The sequence below is a fragment of the Oryx dammah genome, unplaced genomic scaffold (assembly GCF_014754425.2).
Source record: "Oryx dammah isolate SB20612 unplaced genomic scaffold, SCBI_Odam_1.1 HiC_scaffold_19, whole genome shotgun sequence".
Classification (NCBI taxonomy): Eukaryota; Metazoa; Chordata; class Mammalia; order Artiodactyla; family Bovidae; genus Oryx; species Oryx dammah.
In genome coordinates, this window is record NW_024070203.1 from 29,074,154 (window position 1) to 29,099,667 (window position 25,514).

A 25,514-nucleotide genomic window follows, 5' to 3' on the forward strand; every position below is an offset into this window, starting at 1 on the left:
TGGTGATGGTGATGATGGTGGTGTTGGTGATGGTGGTGGTGGTGATGGTGATGGTGATTATGAAATGATGACTTGGTGAGGATTATGACACAAGCAAACACTGAAGGTTTGCTGTGTGCTGGGCATAGTGCAAAGAACATGAGATGCATGAATCTGTGTAATCTCCATTGTCATCCTCATTTAATAAACCAGTGTAGTGGGTTGAACTGTGTCCCTCTCCCCCAGTGATATATCTATGTCCTAGTCCCCAGGACCTGTGAATGTAACCTTATTTGAAAAGAGTCTTGGTGGGTGCAACTAAGTAAAGGCTCTCAGGATGAGATCATTTTGGCTTCTCCAGATGGCCCTAAATTCATCAGCAAGGGGCCTCATAAGAAACACCTGGAGAAGAACCCACCTCTGGAAGGTGACGGTGAAGGCAGAGGTAGAGCTGGGAGTGATACAGACACAAGGTACACCAACAACTTCTAGACGCTGGAAGAAGCAAGGAAGGACTCTCTCCTAGAGCATCCAGAGAGAGCAGGGCCCTGCTGACTCTGGATTTTGGACTTCTGGCCTCCAGAACTATGAGAGGTTCGATTTTTGTTAAGTCACCCAGTTTGTGGTCCTCTGTTATAGCAATCACAGGAAACTAAAACGACAAGGAAAGTCCAGCACAGAGAGATGAAGTCACTTGCTCAAAGGCATGCAGCAAAAGAGCCACAGAGCCAGGAATGTTTGCCTTCAGAGCTGCTCACTCAGTAGGCGGGTGCTGTTCACCCTGAGTCTCCAACGAGGAACTGGAGGTCAGAGCCACAAGGCCATACCAGGAACAGAGCTGGTGGACGGCAGGACCAGGCTTCCTTGGGCTTCTAGCAGGGAGGCCAGACACCTTTCCCTGCTCTCGATCCCCACCTCTCCACTTTGAAAAACCCAGAAAGGCCCTTGTCCAGACCGTCTAGTGCCTCTCGGCCGCCACCACGTGGATCCAGGTCTCTGCTGGGAATGCCGCCCAATCTGGTGATTCCAGTCTCCAGCTGCTCTGGGTCCAGGAACAAGTGGCCCCAGAGAGACCCTGGTGGGGTGGCGGCCTCGGTACATAGATTTCAGTGCCACCAAGTTTCACAACAGTCACTTAGCAACAGCGTACTGTCTGGATTTCAAAACGACCTCCTCTTTCCGTGATACTGACCCTGAAAACCTCTTGGCTCCCCTCCCACCGGGGACACGGGGACTGAAGAGGGAGGTGAGCTGGGGCAGGCCACACCCACTGTGCTTGAACCTCTGCCCGCAGCTGAAATCAGCCCTGGAAGCAGAAGCAGAAAGGGTCCATTTTCTCTCCCTCCGATGCCCGGGAAAACATTTTACCGGACAAAACCCAAATACTGGGGATCCAGGGAAGATGATATCCTTCCCCACCTCCCCCGACCCCTATGCCTCGTCATAGCTTCAGCATTTGCAGAGATGGACAGAGGGACTTGTGACAATTAGGGCCTGTGAAGGGGCCCAGGCGTCTTCCCACAGAGAAGTGTGTGTTCAGAGCCCTTAATGAGCAGAGGACAGTTCATGTCGGGGGTGGGCTGGGAATCGGGGGTGGTGGCAGGGGTGTTCTGTTTATGAAGAATACAATCATTACATCCAGGTCAGTGGAGGGAACCACTGGGCTGAAACAAATTTGGCGGCTGGGGAGGGAGCAACATTATGGCTGCTTCAAAAACAGGACTGTCTCCCTGGCCCACCGACTGGCCCAGCAGATACCCACTCTCTCCCCCAAGGTGCACAGCTACACAAACAACACAAGCACAACACACGTTGACTCTCAGAAGCACACCTGGGCTACGAGGTAACCAGGTTCCACTCACGCACACATTTACTGGTTTGTTCCTCTCTGAGGGCAAACTGAAAACACGCTCCCAGAACCGACCTGCGCAAAGCGAAGCACCTGTCTCAACAAGGTCCCCACTGCAGAGCTTGCAGAGCCATCTCCACAGTGCCCAGGACAAGTGTGGAAACCTCCTCTGGAGCTGTTTTCAGAGGCAGGAGAGGATGCGAAGTGTAAAAGTGTGCACATGACTGCATAATTGCCCCCAATTCTGACCACCCCTGCCCCACAACTGTATTTCTAAAGGGTGACACAGTCCACATTCCAGAGATGTGAGCCCTGGAGCCACCTGCAAAGGGCACAGATTTGACGACTTGGAGGATAACAGTGTGGTGTGCGGGGATGTTCTCGAATGTTCTTGGGGGTCTCAAGAGGCTTTGGGTCTGGGTGCCGCCTCTGGAGTAAGGAGTAAACTACCCATCAGGATGACTTGGATGAATACACCATCCCTCTGCACAGGCAAGTCCTGGGGATGGTTATTTCACTATTTTCTACAAGGCAGTTGCATAACATCATGTCATCTGCTCTGGCCCTGGCCTGGCACATGGGAGCTGGAGAATCAGAAGGTACAGGTGGGGATTCTGTCCCCATCGACCTGATGGGAGAGGCAAGACTCACACCTGGGACGGGTGAGGTGGGCCCGGGAGGGCTTCGATGCAGAACTCCATTGGAAAAGGGTGCCGTGAGGGTGGGGCTCAGGGAAGGAGGAGACGGAGGTGGGGTCTGAACCCTACTTTAAAGAATGGGGCGCATCGGAAGGGAGCACCCAAGCAGGAGGCAGGGAGGCGGGGACAGGCCAGAGCAGTCCTGGGTGGTGTGTTCAACCCGTCTCACTTGGGAGAGACACTTGCAAGGGGGAGGTGTGGAAACTGCTGAAGAGGGGGGTGCATGCATGCTAAGTCACTTCGGTCGTGTCTGACTGTGTGTGACCCTATGGACAGTAGCTTCCAAGGCTCCTCTGTCCATGGGATTCTCCAGGCAAGAATACTGGAGTGGGTTGCCATGCCCTCCTCCAGGGGATCTTCCTGACCCAGGGATCCCTCGTCTCCTATGTCTCTTGCATTGGTGGGTGGGTTCTTTACCACTAGTGCCACCTGGGAAGCCCAAAGAGGGGGCTGGGGGAAGGGAATTCCATGGGGGTCCAGGCCCAGCAGGAGCCTGGACCCCCTTGAAAATGACTTTGGAACATGGTTCCTTATGAGAATGGCATCCAGAAATATCATAAATCCTACACAGCTTTCCTGGTGGGCTACAGCCCATGGGGTCCACAAAGAGTTGGACATGATTGAGCGACTAACACTTTGAACTTTTTTTGAACTACACAACTCAGGGTTGATTCCACTGCTGTGTGTATGGTGCAGTTTCATTGTGCCTCTGTCTATCTAGAAACTAACCATGTAAATAACAACAGCTACTGTTTACAGGCCAGCCCCATTCCAAGGACCTCAATTCTTATTATAAGAATTAGAGATGCCATTTTTCAAAAGGTATTTTTTGATGTCGACCATTCTTAAAGTTTTCATTGAATTTGTTACAAGACCATTTCTGCTGTTTATGTTCTGGTTTTCTGGCTGCAAAGCATGCGCAATCTTAGCTCCCTGGCCAGGGATTGAACTTGCACCCCTCAAACTGGAAGGCGAAGTCTTCACCCCTGGACAGCCAGAGAAGTCTCAGCAATGCCATTGTTATCACACTTTTAATGCCCATGGCTACTATATTTCTTGGCCTCCCAAACAGAGCTTAACCTGCCACTTAGCTCCCCTGACTGTCTCCAGGCTAAGCTCAAACAGTGTATATAAAAGAGGACACTCTACCAAAGCTCATCATTGTTGTCAATGTTATTAATACCATTTTACTAGGCTTCATCTACCTCATGGTAAAGGTTATTTAAGGCCTGAGTACAACATTTAAAAAAAAAAACACAAAACAAGCATCGCTTTCCAACATTAGCAGAGGAAAGATCCTGTGGAGACTGGCAAAAGAAAAAGCTACCAAAGCCTGAAACACGAGAAGGCAGGACATCGGGGCTTTTTGTTTGTTTCTTGTACGGGGGCCCAGAGTTCTCAGAAGGGGTCATTAATGGCTCCCTGGTTCCTTGGCGGCAGAAGGAACGCAGTGCCTGGCCAGCGGTGGCATTCTTTGCAGACAGGCTGCCCTGGGCTGGACATGAGTGCACCCAGCTCACAGAAAGCATTTATTCAGTGCCCAGAAGCAGGAGAACACAGCCTGTTCTCTGCCATAAGAAGGCCCAGTGATTGGAAGGAGATACCCTCCTTCCAAAAGTAAATCCAAGGAAAGCCTCCCCCCACCTCCACAGAAACCTGTTCCTCTGCAGACATCCCCACCATCAACCACCCACTGACCTGCCAGGAAGCTGGCGCCATGCCTGGTTCTCCCTCTCCATCAACATCCACAGTCAACCCACCCTAAGACCACCTTGTGACTATCACATCACCAACCACCCTCTTCTCTTTTATCTCCATGTGGAAGTCGCTCAGCCATGTCTGACTCTTAGTGACCCCATGGAATTCTCCAGGAATACTGGAGTGGGTAGCCATTCTCTTCTCCAGGGGATCTTCCCAATCCAGGGATCGAACCCAGGTCTCCTGCATTGCAGGTGGATTCTTTACCAGCTGAGCCACCAGGGAAGCCCAAGAACTCTGGAGTGGGTAGCCTATCCCTTCTCCAGCGGATCTTTCCGACCCAGGAATAGAACCGGGGTCTCCTGCATTGCAGGAGGATTCTTTACCAGCTGAGCCACCAGGGAAGCTTATCTCCATAAGCGCTATACAATTTCTTTTTTTAAAAAACAGCCCCTGCTCTCACCAGGATGAAAGGAACAACTTAATTAAAAAAATTTGGGGGAAGGGCTGTGCTGGGTCTTTATTGCTGCAGGCAGCCTTCCTCTAGTTGTGGCAATCGGGGGCTACTCTCTAGTTGTGGTGCCAAGGGCTTCTCACTGCGGTGGCTTCTCTTGTTGCTGAGAATAGGCTTCAGAGTGCTTGAAATTCAGTAGTTGTGGCTCAGGGGCTTAGTTGTTCCGCGGCATGTGGAATCTTCCCAAAGCAGGGGTTGAATCCGTGTTCTCTGCACTGGCAGGTGGATTCTTCACCACTGGACCACCAGGGAAGTCTATTGTTTCTTGCCGGAACTTCCAAAGCCACCTCCTACGTGGCCTTCTTGGCTCTACTTTGGCTCTTTCCCCTCTCCACCAAGAGATCTTCTAAAACTGTAGATAAGAATGTAGTACTTTCCTGCTTAAGCCTTTCAAGGCTTCCTGCTGAACTGGGAACATTTTAGATTTCTTTACCAAGTCCTGCAACGCTCAGTGTTGATGTGGTTCCTGCCTGTCTTTCCCGCTGCATCAACCTGAGACTCTCTTTTCTCTTCTGTGGAATGGACAGAATCATACCTGCCTTCCAGGCTGGTCGTGAGGCCACTGGGATGAGAAACAGCTAAAACTAATCTGTAAACCAGAAAATGCAGCATGAAGAAAGCTGAGCGCCAAAGAATTGATGCTTTTGAACGGTGGTGTTGGAGAAGACTCTTGAGAGTCCCTTGGACTGCAAGGAGATCCAACCAGTCCATTCTGAGATCAGCCCTGGGATTTCTTTGGAGGGAATGATGCTGAAGCTGAAACTCCAGTACTTAGGCCACCTCATGAGAAGAGCTGACTCATTTGGAAAAGACTCTGATACTGGGAGGGACTGAGGGCAGGAGGAGAAGGGGATGACAGAGGATGAGATGGCTGGATGGAATCATGGACTCGATGGGTGTGAATCTGAGTTAACTCTGGGAGTTGGTGATGGACAGGGAGGCCTGGCGTGCTGCAATTTATGGGGTCGCAAAGAGTCGGACACGACTGAGCGACTGAACTGAACTGAACTGAAGATCCCCTGGAGAGGGAAATGGCAACCCACGCCAGTATTCTTGCCTGGAGAATCCCATGGACAGAGGAGTCTGGTGGGCCACCGTCCATGGGGCTGCAGAGAGTCAGACGCAACTGAGAGACTGAACACAAACACAGGCATGCCACATAACCTCTGTTCCATTATAATTGGGCTTTTGTGTTTTCACTCTTGTTTTCATGACTTCCAGTTCATTGCTGTCTTTCAGTGTTTGCAGTTTTATATCCTTTTCAGATATAAGGATATCTATATGCACAAGGCGGTGCTGAAAACTCCCATGCTGGTGTCTCAGGATTCCCAAGATAACAACCCAGCTATGCTGTGCTTAAAACCAGGACCATATTTGTTCTGCCCTGGGCAGAAAAATTAGAATTTTTACTGAGCAGTCAGATTGCTAGAGGCCTAGAGAGAGATCTCATTTAAATGATAAACCAGGTCATTCTCTTACAAAAACGATGCAAGGACATGATCTTCAATGTCTAACACTTTCAATAGCAGCAGATAACGTTTCTTAAGCTCATACCCTGTGCTATGCTGGATTAAGCAGTTTCTGAAAAACTTTTTTTTGGGGGGGGCATTTTTAAAGTCTTTATTGAATTTGTTACAACATTGCTTCTGTTCTCATGTTTTGTTTTTTTTCACCCCAAGGCACCTGAGATCTTAACTCCCTGATCAGGGATCGAACCTGTACCCCCTGCATTGGAAGGCGAAGTTTTAATAACTGGACTGCCAAGGAAGACCCTAAGCACTTTTATTGCTTTACCTTTATCAATCCTTAAAAGAATAGTAAGGGGTGTTACAATTGTCCCGATGGGGAAGCTAAAGCTCAGACAGGTTAAGTAACTTACCCAAGGTCACACTGCTAGTGAGAAATAAGAGTTCCACTCCTCTATTTTAATAGCCCATATTCTTTTGTTTTACCCTATGTGTGTTAGGGGCAGGAGAACCAGGAATGTGTCTGTCTGTGAAAAGAGGATACAGATAATAGGGAAACGGGGTGTAAGGCAAATACAAGGCCACCAAGCTCCATGGATGCAAGGGAGTTTGGGCAATAGATTGTTCTTAATGTCAAGCTTCACTCCTTCGTGTCTTACATTCTGTCTTGCAAAGTTAGACAATGTTCAACATGTTTCCCCATAATCAGTGAAAAAGAGTGTAATTCTTTTCTTGTAAAGAACAGTCACTGCCTTTTTGCTATTTATACCAAGAAATATATGTGCATGGATGTGACTGTGTGTGAGAGAGACAGACAGACAGAGAGATGAAAATAGAGACAAACTGAGTATTTAGTCTCAAAGTGTTCAGTTTTAGCAGCTGGCAAAGGTGCTCTGACCAGAGAGATTCACAGAGAAGCTTTCCTTCCCCTTCACTTGGTACTTGACTCATTTGCAAAACAATCCCTCAGAAGGAGAGAGCAACAAGACCCCCAGGACAAAACTCCCCTTTCCTGTAGTCAGGTCAGCTTTTCTGCCTTGGCAGGTGACCTCCTCTCTCTGGGCCTCTGGTTTCTCAGGAAAACACCTGGATTCCACCCAGCTCTCAGACTGGAAGGAAGATTTTAGATCCAGGATCTCTTCTGCCCTCACCACCTCCCCGAGGAGATGGGTAGGTCAGTCTGGTCACGGGAGGCTGGGGGAAGGTGGCATGGTTAAGTGGCAGTTCCTGGACTAGAGCTATTGGCTTTCAAGGCTAATTCTAACATGGGTGGACTCCACCAAGTGGCTTTCAAGGGTGCAGACAGAGTTTGGGCAGGTACTATGCACATCTATCCTCTTAAAACAGAAAGCGTTAACACTTTGAAGCCACTGTGTGGAATCCCTGGCCATCCCAAGGGATCCAGGTCTGAAGGCATTTCCTTCTTTCCTTTCCTCTCTCCCTCTCTCCCTCTCCTTCTTCCCTCCTTTCCTTCCTTTCTTCTCTTTGCAGAGGGAAGAGAACAGTTAGAAGAAGTAGGACATGCTGAAGGAAAGGCGCTGCCTTAGAAATCTTTAGATCCCTGCCAGATACAGCTGAAATAAAACCCAAACCCAAACCACACACACACACAAGCATCCTGATCTGTGTGTGTGTGTTTGTCTATGTTGATGAGTAGTAAGAAGAATCTGAAAGAGAATACTATATATGTATATATCTGAATCACTTTGCTGTACACTGGAAACTAACACAATATTGTAAATCAACTGTACTTTTAATAAAAAATAGCTTTCACATGATTCTATACTATAAAAAAAAAAAAGAAAAAAAAAGAGCTAAGTATGGATAAAACCCTCCTGGCCACCTGTATTTTCTAGTTGCTCTGTGTTTTACATGTTTTCACAAACCAATGAACTTCTTATTAAACAACAGGCCAATTTTCACATCCTAGAGGGAAAAAGGCTCCCCTGCTAAGACACACCAGCTGGGAGAGTTGAAGTTACGACTCAAACTCAGCCTTCTCTACCACTCCCTGCTGAATGCTCCCTGGGGTCCCAAGGCCCTTACAGGCAAACAGAACACCAGCCAGGCTAGACCCCACACAAAACCCCAGCAGGCTGGAATATGGCAGCACAGGAGACGTGGGTTCGATCGCTGGGTAGGGAAGATCCCGGGGAGAAGAAAACGACAACCCACTCCAGTATACTTGCCTGGAAAATCCCATGGAGAGAGAAGCCTGACAGGCTACATACAGTTCATGGGTCGCAAAGAGTCAGACACTACTGAGCAACTAAACAACAACAACCAGGCTCACCCAAGGGGCTCAGGCTGCTAGAGCTGCAAGGACCCCCGCTTACATGAGGGGCCCCTTCAAAGTGGGCAAAACCAGCAGATGAGCAACAGGCAGGCTGTCCCGAGGGTGTAAGCCAAGGGCCACCACCAGCAGGGGACAGTTTGTGGGGAACTAACGAAAGGCTCTTCCAACCAAAAATCCCACCCTCAGCCTGCGTGGTGACCTCTCTCTGAACCTGGTTGGACATTCTCCTGATACTCCTGCCAGAGATGGCAAAGAGAGGCCTCGTGGGGTAAAGAACAGCCCAAGTTTTCCTCCAGAAAGTCCTGGTGGCACTTGTAGATACTTTGGCTACCTGATGCTAAGAGCCAACTCATTGGAAAAGTCCCTGATGCTGGGGAAAATTGAGGGCAGGAGGAGAAGATGACAGAAGATGAGATGGTTGGATGGCATCACCGACTCGATGGACATGGGTTTGAGCAAACTCCAGGAGATGGTGAAAGACAGGGAAGCCTGGAGTGCTGCAGTCCATGGGGTTGCAGAGAGTTGGACACGATTGAGCAACTGATCAACAACAATGAACTAGATGATCACCTCATTGCGCCGCAGTCTTTGGGTCTGTAAACCCAAATATAACGAGACACTGAACATAGACATCTAGACCAGGGCCTGGCATGCAGCACATGTTAGAGTAAACGGTGCTGTTATTATAATTATTCAGTAATTTCGAAGGTCTCTGTTAAAAGTTCATGTGCTGACAGGACCGCTCCACCCAACCATCGCCCACAAGTTAAGATGCCGTTGCTACTTTGCCTGGGGAATGAGCTAGGGCAGTGGTTCTCCAGGTGTGGTCCCTGCGTCACCTGGGAATTTGTTTGAAGAGCGCATCTGTGCGCCCCACCTCTGAACTGCTGAATTAGAAATTCTGAGGGTGCAGCTCAGTCATTTCATAACCCACTCCCACCCCGCCCCAAGGGACTGATGTCTGCCAAAGTTGGAGGGCTGCTGAGCTCACCCAATGATTGCCAAGACTGGCTGATGAGCAGAATTTCCTGGGAGTTTTCAGAGGAGAAATGCAGGTTCCTGGGCCCATCTCCCAGGGACTCAGAGCCATCAGGTTTTGGGATGCTGCCTGGGAGTCAGCATTTTAACAGGCTCCCCAGGTGATCCTACTGGGTTAGAGGCTGGGTTGGTTGGAGAGAAGGACACACGGAGGCTGGAAGAGACCCAGGGGTTGGGGTGCCTGGGAAGGGGCTGGGAGTGCGGGCCTAGTAGACTGGGGCCGCTGAGAGATGAGAAAGAGCTGAAGACCGAAGTTCTCAATCATATTTGTATAGATTTGTGAGATGGAATCTCCTACTATTGTTTCATTTTCCATCCAGGGAAACTGAGCCCCAAACAGAAGGGACTATTCTAAGTGTAGGTAGCTCATGCTTGGAGACGTAGGAACTTAAGCCAGGGGTCTCCCTGCTGAAGTCTTTTCCACTGAGCCCCTCAAGCTCATGCCCACATATTGGCTCCCTCTCAGCGTCTCGCCTTCTCTGCCAAGCACTGAATCCATGCTCATTCCCCCAGTGCTGACCATGAGGGTGAGATCTGGGGAGGAGGTCAAGTCAGAGCTCAGACCTGAATGCAAAACCCAGGCTCAGTCACTGAGTAGTTGAGCCACCAAATCGCCCTCTCAAAGCCTCAGTTTCCACATCTGTAAAATGAGGATAAAATCTGACATCAAAGCTGTTGAGCAGCTCAAATAAATAGTGACTCAGGTGAAGGTGCTTTCCAAGCTGTCCATCACCCCACAAGCATAAGGACTAGAGAAGGAGCAGGGCTCATTACATCTTCTGCCTAGAGGCACTTACCATCTAGCCAGGGCAGAAAAAACTCAAAGCAACCAGACAGCAAGCAAGTGATGGGCTCCCCGCTGCGTGCAAGGTCACATCTCAGTGCCTTTGCTCAGGAATACCGTCCCCCAATACCTTATAGGTACAAGGATCCCCACTGATTCGGCTTACAGCCTGGGCTTCAATTTCCCTGCCCCGTGAGCTGCCATGAAGTGTCTTACATCTCAAAGGCGTGTTCAGGAAGTGGCTGATGCAGGTAGGGAGGCTTCCGGTCAGAGGGTCCTTAAAGACCTACAAGGGCCTTTTCACGGGTGCACCTGCCTCACAGAGTTCCTTTAACACCCCACCCTGGGGTAAGCATAGCAGGAAGGAGGGCTTCAAACCAGCCAACTCCTGGCCCTGCTACCCGCCCCGAGTGTCCCCATCACTGACCCCAGCATCTGAGACGCTCAGGTGGGGCTGGCGGTTCCGGCACAGTCAGGAGGGGAGGAACGTGAAACAGGAAGCATCAGCTCCACTGAAATCTCCTGAATAAAGGAAAGCAACTAAGCAAGCAGCAGGCATGCAGGAGACACTAGGCGATTCCAACGAGGATTCCTGAGAATCTGGTCATTTGTTTCACCTGTTTCTCCCTCCTTTCCTAGGCTGGAGGATCTCAGGAGGTGTCCAAGGACAGAGCTCTGCAGAGTGATGAGTTCTAGAGAGCTGCATGGGAGATTTCTCCCGTTGCCCCTAGGAGCTGTGTGACTTTGATTGAGTAAACTATGTCAGTTCTCAGGACCTTGAAAATGGGTACCAGGTGACTAGGAGCTAATGAATTGCTCTCCCCTGGAAGATAAAGCAAATAATACAGCAGGCGGGACACTGTCCCTAGTGCAGCCAAGCAAAACAAGTTCAAAGCTGACTCTGGTCCTGGTTGTGGTTCTTCCATGGAAAACGGATAATAATGACAACGGTGCTGAGAGTGACAACTCATCTTTACTGAGTACATACTAGGCACCAGGAACCAGACAAGCACTTTTCATTCATTATGTGATTCAATCCTCACAATGATCCTAAGGGCAGATACTATCATTATTCCCATTTTACAGCTGGGAAAACTGAGGCTCAGAGAAGTTTACACCCGGGATGAGAGTCTGGTGAGTAGGGGAGTGGGGAAAGCAGGATTTGAAGTCAGGCTGTCAAGATTCCAGAGCCCATCTGCTTTCCTACTGGAATCTTCTGAACCTGGAAGTCTGTATTCCACAGCTGGGAAAGATGGGAGAAGATGTAGAAGGGCAACGAAAATAATAATTTTCCAGACTCAGGACTCAGTCTAGTAAAAAAGATCACAGCTGGAGCAGTCAAAAATTCAGTCTGCTAAATTATTTTCAGTACAGGAAACACATCTCAGCGGCTTGGTTTAAACAGCAGAGTGGGTGCCCTGGAGGCAGCCCAGGCCTCCGAGGTGGCCACCTGGATCCTAAGCCACTGGCCTCCATGCAGCAGCCTACTTAGCTGGGGTGAGGCAGCTGCCTTCAGTCCATTTTCTTATCCATCAGGCATGCTGGGATATTCCTGCCTTCGCCACCTCTTAGGTGGATTCCAGATAACGGGTCATATCCACGTGCACCTTCCCACATGCACAATTTTAAAAGATTTTGTCTCATACATTAGTTTCTCCGCTAACAAAGCAGTGAAGCATTTGTGCAACTGCCCGAGTTTCTGATCCAAACAAAGTAACCATTGTTATCCGCTTCCAGCCTAGAGCAAAACAAAACCACTACCCCGCCTTTCCCCCCAAATGATATTTTTAGGCAGCCAGTGCCACCATATCCTGGGTCCTGTACAGCTTCCACCCGTTTCTGGAATACTGACTCCCGTCATATGGACTTTTAGGAAAACACTGGCCTAAACAATTTCTGAGGTCTCTTCCAACACCAAGTTCAACAACGCTGTCTGGATGTGTACTTGGCTAATTGCGAATGTGTAGTCTTCGCTCTCATTTTGTTTGCTCAGTCCTAGAAATGCAAAACCGGGGAGGACCCTTGGACTCTGAAGGAGGTCATCTGAGGATACCGATTGGGCAGGCCTCTGCCACTTCACACTGAGGGTGGAAAACACAGGGAACTAACTCCTTGGGCCCGAGAGGCTGTACCAGCTCAAACTATAAACATGCTCAAGAAGGGTTTAGATGGACTCACGGAGGAGGAGGGAACGTTGGGTGAGGGATAGGTTTTGTTCTAACCCCTGTGGATTTCTGGTTCCTGTTAGCAATACAATGTTACAAGGCGGTGCCACTGACAGCATAGCTGATGTTCTCATGGGAGGAGAGGAAAAAGTAAGGAAAACAAACAAACGAAAAAAGAAAGGAGGGTATATGATAGTTTCCTGCTGTGACATTTAACTTCTATGACCAGGGGAAAAAAAGGTGTACTATAGGAAATTAAGAAATAAAAGAGGAAACATAATCTCTGATTCCAGATGAACTACCTTAACATTTTGCTATATTTCCATCTGTGTGTATATTTTTTAAAAAATAAAAACTATGTATGTATCCTGTATTTTTTCATTTAACATTTAGAAAAATCACATTACTTAACAGACTTATTGTATGCCTTAGGGATTTCTACTACTTATTTATTTAATGATTAATTTACTTAATCATTGAATTCTTTTATCATTCACCTCTTGTTGAACATTGTTTTTCTTTTCCAATTTTTTTTACTGTATAAATGCTGGGATAGACATGCCTGGGGACTTCTTTTCGGAGAAAACAATAAATCTCAAAATCTCGGAGTGCACCATTTCATGTTTCTCTTACATAGACAAAGGGCAGGTGAGGGACAGCCTGGTGAGGACTCCTCCTCAGTGAGCCCTGCATCTTGCTACAATAGAATTTTAAAGGCTCAGGCCAGCAAGGTCTTCCCCAGGAAGACCCTGTTACAGGGTCTCAGTACAGGGTCTCAGAAAGTTAAAGTGCAAGTTGCTCAGTTGTGTCTGACTCTTTTGAGACCCCATGGACAGTAGCCTTGGTCCGTGAAATTCTCCAGGCAAGGATACTGGAGTGGATAGCCATTCCCTCCTGACCCAGGGATCAAACCCGGATCTCCCACAGTGCAGGCAGATCTTTCACTGTCTGAGCCGTGAAGACTCCTGCATTGGTCCCTGCAAAACGCAGCACTTTGAGAGACAAACAGACTCATAGCCACAATAAGGACCTACTGTGTAACACAGGGAACTCTACTCAATACTCTGTAATGTCCTGTACGGGAAAAGAATCTAAAAGAGAGTGGATATATGTACACGTATAACAGATTCACTTTGCTGTACACTTGAAACAAAAACAACATTGTAAATCAATTATACCCCTGTAAAAATTAAAAAATAAAAATAAAATTATATATAATTATTTTTTTAAAAAAGAGAGAGACTCAGTCACTGGGCTGCAGCTCCCCAGGACATGGCCCTTATTAGAAATGCAAATCTCAGCTGACAAACCGCCAACACCCAGCTCATCAGCCCCACCCCCACCCCCACTGCCTGCCCCAGTCGGGTGGCCTCTATCTTCCATTTTTACCTGAATAAGCTGAAAGGGAGCTGGCTGGGCTGTGGATGAGTCATCGGAGAAGGAAAGGGTCTGCCTGAAATGGAATCGTCTCCTCGGGGTTTTAATTTTACCCAATAAGAGGAAGTCCGTTTCTTTTTTCCCAGCCTTAACTCTACTAAAAGCCATTAAGCACTGCCAGGGATTGGAGACATTTATCTGCTGGCGAACGTGAATGCTGCGTTTTGTACCTCCAGTGAGGAGGGAAATCAAGCTGTTTATTTGGTGGCCACCCTGAACGGACCAAAATGAAGCTCTAACTTGATGGTATGTCTGAAATGAATTTTTAAATCTCAAATTCTCTGGCCTCCATTCCCACCTGTAAAAACACTAGGAATCTGCAAAATTAATTTAGCTGAATTACACCCTGACCTGGAAACTGGGAAAGATTGAGGGCAGGAGGAGAAGGGGACGACAGAGGATGAGATGGTTGAATGGTATCATCAACTCAATGGGCATGAGTTTGCCCAAACTCTGGGAGACAGTGAAGGACAGGGAAGCCTGGCATGCTGCAGTCCATGGGGTCACAGAGAGTCGAACACAACTGAGCGACTGAACAGCAACACCACCACCACCCTGACCGGCACTGACCACCAAATGCAAATGGGGTGACCAGTAGGTGACCTCACTGAACCGGTTCTTGTTTTGGAAAGGATCGTGGACCACTGAAGGCTGCTAGGGTTGCAGTCAGGCTGCTGCTGCTGCCGCCGCCAAGTTGCTTCAGTCGTGTCCGACTCTGTGCAATCCCATAGACGGCAGCCCACCAGGCTCCCCCATCCCTGGGATTCTCCAGGCAAGAACATTGGAGTGGATTGCTTCCTTCTCCAATGCATGAAAGTGAAAAGTGAAAGTGAAGTGGCTCAGTTGTGTCCGACCCTCAGCAACCCCATGGACTGCAGCCTTCCAGGCTCTTCCGTCCATGGGATTTTCCAGGCAAAAGTACTGGAGTGGGGTGCCATTTTTATACAATAACCAAGATCAAAGAGAGGTCTGATGCTCGTTGCCCAGGTGGGCTTCCTTTGGATGTTCAGTCATATGCAAAGCTTCACAGGACAAAGTCCCTTTAGGCAGGGCAGGCTGCCCCCCAATGTGTCTCAATGACATAGTGATGATCTTGATTTAAAGTTACTTGAGAAACACTTGGTAGCAAACAACAACAACAACAACCGAAACAATATTAAAAAAAACTGACTCTGGGGACTTTCCTGGTGTCCAGTGGTCAAGACTCCATGCTCCCCATGCATGGGGCCTGGGTTTGATCCCTGATCAGGGGACTAGATCCCACTTGCTGCAACCAAGAGTTCCCAAGGCACAGCTAAAGATCCCACCTGCTGCAACAAAGATGGAAGATCCTGAATGCCACACCTAAGGCCCAGCACAGTGAAATAAATATTTAAAAAACACTTACTCTGACTCTGTCTTTCCCCTTGAAAGTGAGACATAAACGTCCCACGTGAAGTGACCCTTCCTATACCAGAAGGATAGAGAGCATCCTTCTCATCAGGTTAGGAAATTCAAGGCTAAGAAAGTTATAGAAACAAACTGTTACTTCTCCATCAGTCCACTACACCAAGCACAAGCCCCTTTGTTTCATGTTATCTTCAAGAAGAATTCTTTGTCAAAAAATGATGTACAAACAGCCTGCTTTGGTCATTTGAGAGAAGGTGCCCCATTTCTGTGGAAGTTCCATGTTTATGGAGAAAACTGTTTTTTTCCTCACATTAATCCATCATGTGTCGTTTTAATGATTAGGCCAGACCAAAAAACCCTCAAGAATGGTAGGGGGGAAATTTCCCCCAATCTTGGTGGCTCAGCTGGTAAAGAATCCACCTGCAATGCGGGAGACCTGGGTTTGATCCCTGGGTTGAGAAGATCCCCTGGAGAAGGGGAAGGCTTTCTACTCAGTATTTTGGCCTGGAGAATTCCACGGACTGTACAGTCCACGGGGTCGAAAAGAATCGGACACTTTCCCTTTCACTTCAGCCACCTCAACAGGGCAAGTTCAGATTCTCCGTCTAGAATGACAAGCCCACTTTCTCATCAATACCCTTTGCAATCGTTCCATGCCATTCCTTCTGCCATTGATACTTCAAAATGCCCCTCCAAACGTAACTTTTTATGAGAAGAAAACCCATCAGACTGAATTCCATCTGTGGTGTCATTTATTCTGCATCCTTTCGGCACTTTTTTTTTTAAGAATTTATTTTTATTTATGTATCTGGCTGCCCCTGGTCTTCGTTGTGGAATGTGGGGTCTTAGTTGTGGCATGCAGACTCTTAGTTGTGGCATGCAGACTCTTAGCTGTGGCATGTGGGATCCAGTTCCCCAACCAGGGGTTGAACCTGGGGCCCCTGCATTGGGAGTGCTGAGTCTCAGCCACTAGACCGCCAGGGAAGTCTCCTTTCGGCACCCTTAATATTCAGACATCTCAACTCCTGAAGCTGTTGCTTTGAGATTGTTATCACATGACTTCACTTGTACATGTGGTCTCATCTCTGAGTTCCTTAGCAGGTGAAAGTGGAGCCAGTCTTTTATGTTCTGTCCTTGCTTTACTGAATGCTTGTACCCCTACCAAAATGTACATGTTAAATCCTAATGCCCAAGGTGATAGTATTAGGAGGTGGGGGCTTAGGGAGGTGATTAGGTCACAAGGATGGGGCCCTTATGAAGATTAGTTGCCTTTACAACACAGACCCCAGAAAGCTCCCTTGCCCCTTTCTCCATGTGAGGCCACCATGAGAAGACAGCAGTCTGTGAACTAGGAAGTGGGCTCTCACCAGATACTGAATCTGACAGCCCCTTGATCTTGCACTTGAAGCCTCCAAAACTGTGGGAAATAAGCTTCTGTTGCTCACAAGCTATAAACCCAAAATACATACACCCAGTCTATGGTATTTTATCATAGAAGCCCAAGGGACTAAGAGTTCCAACAGTGCCTATGAAGAGACACTTGCTCTGCTCCTGGAATAAGATGGGAGGGTTCTCATGTTGCTTTTTTCCTTATTTTCCAATTTATATGCATGGATTTATGTGCATATCCTTCTAAAGGGAATATAAGCTCATTAAATAAATTTTGAAAAGTGTAACTCTAACCACTCTAATCACTGCTGTAACTTCTCAAAGTTCTTTAATGAGAGCAAAGGTCATAGGCCTTGCTTACATGCACATCTTGCAGAGTCAAAACAAATGATTTTGGATTTGAAGATCTGGAGCTAAAAATTTCATAAGATGCTCTCGGTAGTGTAGCATAGTGGTGATTGAGAGGATGCCCCCTGCCCGCTCCATCTGGGTTGAATCCTGGCTCAGCCACTTATCAGTTGTGTGGCTCTGGGGGAGTTACTTAACCTCTCTGACTTTGGGTACACCCAGATTCTTTAAAAAATGTTCTACTACCCATACACTTTATATATTCCTTGCTTTACCCAATGTCCCATGCAAGTATCTACCCTTATTATTACACAGTCCTCAGACCCAACATTGAAATAGTTGTGTAATACTCTACTCATTCACTGGTGAACAGTTAAGTCAATGTTTTCTAACTTTTTGCTGAAATGCAGTGTTTCAATGATGGTTTAAAAAAAGATCAATACCCTCAGTTTGTAGGATGAGAGATGGCAGATTCTGGGCGCTCTTGTGTAGAATATAAGCCAACCCACAAGGCCCTGGTAGAGCCCAAACGCATAGTACTTGGTTTATATTTCCAATGAGAATAATCTGGAGTTAGTCATCCAGGGACCCATTCACATACACCGTCCATGAATCCCAGGAAGGGGTGGTGGAAATATCTGAGATGAAACAGACCACACAGCCCCTCAGGACAGCCCCCTCCCCACCATGCCGATGCCCGACTCTGCCCCACATGCCCTGGGGCTGCCTTCACGCCCACACGCCCACAAGTTCTCTCTCTACAGCCGGACGGAGCAGCTCGCCACCTAGGATGTTTCTCCTGAGGTTCCCCAGATGGACACCGGGGTACACGCAGCGGTCGTGGCTTGAGGGTGTGTGTCTTCCTCCACACACACACACACACACACACACACACACACACACACACAGACCCAGGCTGAGCTGGTGAAAGGATGCATTGACCCTTACACCCTCCTGAGAGGGTGTGTGTCTTCCTCCATGCACACACACACACACACATACACACACACCAGGTAATCTCTCTCTCCCGAGAGGGTATGTGTGTGTGTGTGTGTGTGTGTGTATCTTCCTTCTACACACACAAAATATATGTATAGGTATTCTCTCTCTCTCTCTCCAGTTCCTGAAAAAACAAGGATTCTGGCTTCCTTCCTCCTGAGCCCCAGGTCTGCGTTTCTGCCCTGAGGTCGCAGCCGCCCTCCCCACAGGCAGACCTGGGCCTGGTTCTCTGAGGCCCCTTTGTTCCTTGCCGGCTGCACCTCACTCTGCTCTCTGGATGGGAACCTTCTGGCTGCCCCCAGCGCCCTCCTGTGTCCCAGCTCTTTCTCCCTCATCTTGTCTCTGTTCCTAATACATTCCAGGGGCTGCTGCTACCATTTCTTGATCATTTACTTATGGAGTCTCTTTTTTTCCCCCCTAAAGATTCTGGTTCTGAAATCAGAGCTGGATCACCCTGGGCCTCAGTTTTCTCATCTGTAAAACAGGGATATGTCTGTACTGACCTGCTTCCCAGAGCTGTGTGAGGATTAAAAGAGACGAAACAGGTAGAGCACCAGGCACAGTGCTTGGCTCCAAAAAAGCACACGTTACCAATTATTGCCTTATCATTATCATCATTAATTAAAATAATGAGTAACAACCCTCTGTTATTCTAAAAAACCAGAGATTCTAACACAGTTTGCCATTCCTAAATTCCTCCATCTCAACCTTCCTAATCTGCCCCTAGGAATCCTTTCCAACCCCACACCCTGATCTCCTGGTTATCTTTTCTTTTTGGTTTCTTTTTTGGACTTGAAAAAAATAACAAGTCTGGATGAAGTCAGCAGATCTGAATTCTTTCTAGTGAAAATGGCTGGTGACCCTGGGCAAGTCATAGTCTCTCTGGGTTCCATCTCTTTCACTTGCTAAAAAGGAAGTTGTGGTGGTGGAGAAGACTCTTGAGAGTCCCTTGGACTGCAAGGAGATCCAACCAGTCCATCCTAAAGGAGATCAGTCCTGGGTGTTCACTGGAAGGACTGATGCTGAAGCTGAAACTCCAATATTCTGGCGACCTGATGCGAAGAGCTGACTCACTGGAAAAGACCTTGATGCTGAGAAAGATTGAGGGCAGGAGGAGAAGGGGACGACAGAGGACAAGATGGTTGGATGGCATCACCGACTCAATGGACATGAGTTTGGGAGTTGGTGATGGACAGGGAGGACTGGTGTGCTGTGGTTCATAGGGTTGCAAAGAGTCAGACACGACTGAGCAACTGAACTGAACTGGAACAAAACAGCATTTTCCCAAGCATGTTCGGCTTCCTTGGTGGCTCAGATGGTAAAGAATCTGCCTGCAAAGCAGGAGATCTGGGTTCAATCCCTGGCTCAGGAAGATCCCCTGGAGAAGGAAATGGCAACTCACTCCAGTATTCTTGCCTGGGAAATCCCATGGACAGAAGGGCCTGGTGGGCTACAGTCCATGGGGCTGTCAAGAGTCAGACACAACTGAGTGACTAACACTTTTCCAAGCATGTTCTGGAAGCTTCCAACACACTTGAGCCTTCCAACACACCCCTGCTCCCCTACCTCGAGCTCTCTTGGCTCAGAGCAGGGCCGTAAGTGACCCACCGAGCACCCAGCTCCACCTCACTCAGCTCACTGTCAGATCTGGATACTGTCTACACTGCCTGGCGCCTCAGCAGATGGTTGCAGGGCAGATCCAGCCCCACTCATAAAAAGAGGTTTTGAATGGGCGTAAATCTCAGCTCTCTCTGTAAGCAAGGAAAATGAACTGCCAGCTCTGCTGAAAAACTAGGACAACGTCCTCTTTAGCAAGTCTCCAGGTACTGTTCAGGCAATCACTGGGTATCACGAGCCCTAAAATATGCCCCCGCCTGGTACAATGTCTCCTGATTAAGCTGGCTGCCAGGCCCTGGGTATTTCAGCCAGGGATGGTGAATTCTAAAACCACACAATTACTAGTAGTTTGGAAAAAACCTTTAGAAACACCATGCCAATCATTTAATTCATTTTCCAAGTCCTTTTTTAATGCAAAATATGCTAATATGTTGTTGGAGTGTCCAGCCGGGAAACCTGCTAGAAACTGGGGCCTCTCTTGCTTGGAGGTTAAGAGGAGGGCTGGTGGGAATGGAGTACATTTAGAAGAATGGCCCATTTTCCCTCCGGGGAAGAAAAGCGGCTGATGCCACTGGGCTCAAGTGTTTCTTTGTGCTCCCTTCAGCCGCAGAAGGTGTGATCACTCTCACAGCCACAGATTTGGGGCATAATGGGCTGCTTTTCTGCCCAAAGCCCAAGTCCTGCCCCTGGTAAGTAAGACGTGTCCTTGAGAAGTCTACTGGCTCCTGGGAAGCAGGAGACAATGAAGGAGGAAATAAAGAAGGGATGAGAGAGAAATTTATGGCTTGAAGGAATAAATTAATTGAGGCCCGGAGGGGCTGCTGCAGCCTTTGAAAAATGACAGAAACCAGCAAGACTCCATTTCTCTCACTTTTAAAAGGGAGGAGGATCAATCACAGACCAGCGTCTCTAACCTTAGAGGTTTTAGGTGAATCAGCCTGTTTACCAAACATTACACCTATTTTGCCAAAACCCATGGGCTTCTATGTAACTTCTTTTTCATAGCTGATTCCATAATATCATTACAAGTTGCTGTTGTTGCTTATTTAGTGAGTACATACTACTGGGCCCTGTCTCTGTATATTCAGTGCTGTGTTGGTCCTGGGCTTCCCCGATGGCTCAGCGGATAAAGAATCTGCCTGCAATGCAGGAGACACAGGTTCGATCCCTGGGTTGGGGGGATCCCCTGGAGGAGGAAATGGCAACCCATTCCAGTATTCTTGCCTGCAAAAATCCCATGGACAGAGGAGCTTGGCGGGCTACAGTGAGGGTGGGGATGGCACACAGGAGTATAACGTGGGGATCTAGCCCTTTATAGCCAGTGTTAACTGAGCCTCTGCTGTCTTCCAGGAACAAAGCCTTGACTGCAGTGAGAAAAACACACATCCAGGCCCAAAGGAAGTGAGGCCAACGTGGCAGCATCTCCCCTGACAGGGAAGGTCGAACGCAATCTATCGAGGCTCCAGCCCATGGCTTGCAAACAGGTGCTTGGGACTGCATTTGGCCCTTATATATATTTTCTTTGACTTTAAACAATGCTTTAAATATTTTGGGAGTATCTCATAAAAATCAAGATTTCCAGGTCTTCTTGAAAAATTCAAAAGGGGCTCCCCTACCTCACTGAATCCATATCCTTGTATGGGAACACTCAGGGGAACTCAGCAGCAAGTGTCCCTTTTAGACTGGGCCTGGATGCTCTACTTTGCCAAAGTCACCACCACTCCCTATTACTCACCCCTGGCTAGCCTCCTGCATTCTGCTCGCCTGCCTGGCCTCTGTATGCATTTGGGTTTGCAAGCCTGACTTAAGACACGCCCCTTACTTGCAAATGAGGATTCTGAGGCTCAGAGAGATTAAGACAGGAGACTTACAGGTCTCTGTTGGACACCAGTGTCTGTGCTGTTTTTACTGTGTCACACTGTGTGCCATCAGGGGCAACCTAGGGGTTGTTTTTAGTCATTAAATCATGCCTGACTCTTTGTGACCCAATGGGGTATAGCCCGTCAGGCTCCTCTGTCCATAGGATTTCCCAGGCGAGAATACTGGAGTAGGTTGTCATTTCCTTCTCCAGGGGATCTTCCTGACTCAAGGATCGAATCCGTGTCTCCTGAATCTTCCGCACTGGTGGGCAGAGCCACCAGGGAAGCCCAACCTGGGGGTATATGATGCATTAAATAAATGAGGACCAGCACAACTACTTTGAGGAACAAATGAATGAATGATGGACCAACCCAAACCATAGATGCGGGCGTGCAGGTTTCATGGTGGACAGCAGGCTAAGGAAGCTTTGCAATGTGAGTGGAATAAGAGCAGGCCTGGGAGAGCTCAGAAAAATAGTTAAGGGTTCCTGGCTGACTTGAGGGCCTGGAACCCCATTTATTTAGTTTTTGTGGCTTATTAAATTGTGTTTTTATTGTAAAATAGGACATGGAAAAGCGTATAACATACAAATTATTTTCAACTGTTCATGATGATATTTTTTTCCCCCTTTGGTTCTGTTTTCTCTCAAAAAGCCATCAAAGTTGCTTCAAAATCAGGGTTTTCTGTGCTTTTCAATCTGCACTCCCTGCAGAGTAAGAAACCAGCCTACTTCTTCTAGGCTGATACGGTGTAGCTGAAATACTAGGGGGTAAGCAGGGAGACCTGGGGTTCAATCCCAACCTGGATGCATGGGGAAGGCGGTTTGCCTCTCGAACTGCAGATGGGGAGACAGGACCAGATCTTCACAAGGTGCCACTGTTCAATTGCTCTAGGATTCTGTGAGGCCAGGAGTGCTGGGGAGAGCGGAAGGCATCTGCTAGGAGGTCTGTGAAAGGCAGGTCAGTGATCCAATCACTTAGTGGCTTAGGCCAGAACCAGAACTGTCATCACGGCTACATCAGAACCTCAAACCAGGTGCCAGAATCTGTCCTAAGTCCCTCCAGGTGATAAGATGTTGGTGAAAAGGGAACTTAGAGGTCATGGGCTCCGGGCCAGCTGAGTGTGAGTAGTTTGGATGAGGGATGTGACCTGCCCAACGTCTGACTCCGAGTATTAAACTCAGCACCCCAGAGGCCTTCCCTGCAGCCTTTATTCCAAGCAAAGGCCAAAGGCCTGGAGATATAAATAGGAAGGTTTCTTGGGCCAGGCCTTTCATTCATGAAAGGGCACACACTTCAACTTTTCACAGTCCCTCTAAGACACGTATGTGGCAATCTGAATTTGGTCTTCTAACACACACAGAATGGACACTAGTGATAAAGAACTCACCTGCCAATGCAGGAGAAGTAAAAGATGCTGGTTTGATCCCTGGGTCAGGAAGATCCCCTGGAGGAAGGCACAGGAACCCACTTCAGTATTCTTGCACATATTCTTGCCTGGAGAATTTCATGAACAGAGGAGCCTGGCGGGCTACAGTCCATAGGGTTGCAAAAAGTCGGACACAAGTGAAGCACCCATACCCAAAGAATACCCTGAATGAATGTATTTTAGATATAAACCTGCAGTAAGCTTGCAAGACAATCCTATTGCATTGTATTTTAGATGTCAAGAGTTAATTTACTAGTTTAATTATTTTACAGATCTACAATGTCTATAATCAGCTTGCATTTTTTTTTCATATTTTAGTATGTGAGTGAAAGTGAAGTGAAGTTGCTCAGTCGTGTCCGACTCTTTGCGACCCCATGGACTGTAGACTACCAGGCTCCTCCGTCCATGGGATTCTCCAGGCAAGAGTACTGGAGTGGGTTGCCATTTCCTTCTCCAGGAGATCTTCCCAACCCAGGGATTGAACCTGGGTCTCCCGCATTGCAGGCAGATGCTTTACCATCTGAGCCACCAGGGAAGAAAAAAATGTGGATGTGGCCTGGGTCTCTCTCGATCTTGGTGAGCACTGATCCCATGGCAGAACCTGAACACTAGAACCTGGTGAGGGGGTGTGGCCCCTTCATCACTGAATGGAAATGGGGGTGGGGAGAGTGCAGTAAAATGAATAAGGACCACTTCTGTCTCAGCCAAGGAGACCCACACTCCCTGTGTGCTTTCTCAGTGCCAGGAATGTGCCAAAGCTGGGCACAGAGATGGCCAGGCGCTGCCTGTGCGGTAGTCATGGCTTAGCCAGGCAGGCAGACACTGAAGCAGCCATACAGTGATGTGACAAATACTATGTCTGAGAGATGCTATGACCTAATCCTCAGTACCTGTGAATATGTCACCTTAACACAGCAAAGGGTCTTTGCAGATGTGACTAACTTAAGGAAGTTGCCAGGGAGAGATTATCCTGGCTTATCTGAATGGGCCCAATATAATCACAAAGCTCCTTAGAGGTGAAAGAGGGAGACCTTTCCCGGACCTCCTAGCAGATGCCTTCCTCTCTCCCCAGCACTCCTGGCCTCACAGAATCCTAGAGCATTTGAACAGTGTCACCTCGTGAAGATCTGGTCCTGTCTTCCATTTCCCTTCCCTGGTTGGCCCAGCAGTTAAAACGTGGGTTTGAGCCCTGGTCAGGGAACTAAGATCCCACATGCTGCAGAGCAACTAAGCCTGAGCACCACAATCAGAGAGTCACATGCTGCAACGAAAGATTCGCATGATCCAGTGAAGACCCCGAGTGCCACACCAAGACCGAGTGCAGCCAAGTGAATGAAATAGATCTTTTTAAAAAGTGAAAGAGGAAGGAGGCTCTGGGTCAGGGCAATTCAGCTTGAGAAAGACTCAACTGGCCACTGCTGGCTTTGAAGGTGGAGGAAGGGGCCATGAGCCAAGCAATACAGGCAGCTCTAGAATCTGGAAAAGACAAGGAATTGGACCGATTGCAGACCTTTGACCTCCAGAACTGTCAGATAACAAGAGTATATGTTCTTTAAGCCCCCAAGTTTGTGGTAGTTTGTCACAGCAACCCTGGAAGACTAACACAGGAGAACAACGCAAGTAAGACAGGAGTCTTGGGGACCAGTCTTGAATTGGAACCAACTGCACTCTTGGAACCTCTGTTTCTCCCTCCAAAACACAGGGGCCCTGGGCAGACAGTCTCCATGGTCTCTTCCGTTCTTGACACTTGGTGTTTTGATGGATAAAGGGAGCCGCCACTGTACCAGATGGCCAGCAACTGGCTGTGAGGGTTGACAGCTCCTGTCCTGGAGCGTGTTTGGTGGAATTGAAGTCCTATGGGCTATGGATGAGGGTGAGTCAGAAAAGGGGGCTATTCATGTGGGAAATCACCCTGAGCACTTCCCAGGCACTGCTCTAGGCATGGGGGAGTCGGTGGTGAACCAGGACAGGCAAGGCCCCTGCCCTCACAGTGCTCAGAGCAGAGGACTGAGTGAACTAGCGGGCAAGCCAGTTTCCCCTGGTCATCAGACCACGAAGGGAATGAGGCCTGGGGATGAGACGGTGTGGGGCCAGGAAGCTGGCTACTCTCAGCAGGGCTGGCCTCACAGGGCCCAGTGTGACTTGGTCCTAGGTGATGAGACGAGCTGAGCAATTAAAGAAAAGGGGGAAGAAGTAGGAAAAAATACTGAGCTGGGACTTCCCTGGTGGTCCAGTGGCTAAACTCCATGCTCCTAACACAGGGGGCCCAGGATCAATCCCTAGTCGGGAACCCAATTCCACGAGTCGCAACTAAGGGATTTCACATGCTGCAACTAAGAAAAAGATCCTGTATGCTGCAGCTAAAAGAGATCTTGAGGGCCGCAACGATCCCACGCAAAGATCCCATGTGCTGGCACAGCCAAATAAATAAAAATAAATAAATATTAAAAAAAAACTGAGCTAAACAGAGTTAAACAGAATTCTCCATGAAGGAGCCCTGAGGGTTTGAATACCTTAACTGGTCCATGCGTGCATTTGACACACTCTCTTATTGAACCAG

General features: G+C 48.3%; 1 protein-coding gene across 1 annotated transcript in view; it reads right to left on the reverse strand.

The window, feature by feature from the left end:
* ZHX2 (zinc fingers and homeoboxes 2) overlaps positions 1-25,514 on the reverse strand; it is a 180,334-nt gene that overhangs the window by 111,336 nt on the left and 43,484 nt on the right. The gene's annotated exons all lie outside the window — the stretch shown is intronic.